This window comes from Elephantulus edwardii, unplaced genomic scaffold (genome assembly GCF_000299155.1).
Source record: "Elephantulus edwardii isolate Elephantulus edwardi_28Jun2011 unplaced genomic scaffold, EleEdw1.0 scaffold00029, whole genome shotgun sequence".
Lineage (NCBI taxonomy): Eukaryota > Metazoa > Chordata > Mammalia > Macroscelidea > Macroscelididae > Elephantulus > Elephantulus edwardii.
In genome coordinates, this window is record NW_006399779.1 from 6,963,173 (window position 1) to 6,963,875 (window position 703).

A 703-nucleotide genomic window follows, 5' to 3' on the forward strand; every position below is an offset into this window, starting at 1 on the left:
TCTGTGTTTCATTGATTATGCAAAGGCATTTGACTGTGTGGATCATAACAAACTGTGGCTGACTCTGAGAAGAATGGGAATCCCAGAACTTACTATTGTTAGGTGCTGTCAAGTTAAGCATGATCCTACAGACAACAGACCTAAACCCTGTCCTATCCATTACCAACCTCACAATCTTCTATGTAAACATAAGCTATTATTTTTATCACATCATTTTATGGAGAAAGTATTTTTATGGTTCATTTTTGCTATGGAGAAAAATAATACTTAGAGATTCTAAATAGCGTACTTGTTCAGAGTTGATACAATTAATGAGAGATAGAGCTAGGATTTGAACATTTAAAAACAATGTGGTGAATACAGAAGCATAAACAATGGGAACTCAAGGCAATTGCTAATACTCAAACAAGGCAGCACAAATTGGAAAAGACGGTAATGTTCTTTCTGGAAATTACCCCTCTATTGTGGAAATAGATACTGTACCCTGTCTTGGACGGCAGTTATTAAATATTTCAACTATAGAGAAGACATCTTCAGTTTAAATTCCTGGAATACTTTTCAACTCAACTTATTGCTGTAGAGTTATAATTGACTCATAGTTCACTCTTCATTGGCTTTCAAGGCTGTAAATCATATAGAAGAAGATTGTCCATCTTTTACACGTTAACAACCTATTCCTAGCAGAAAGAAAAAAAAAGACAAA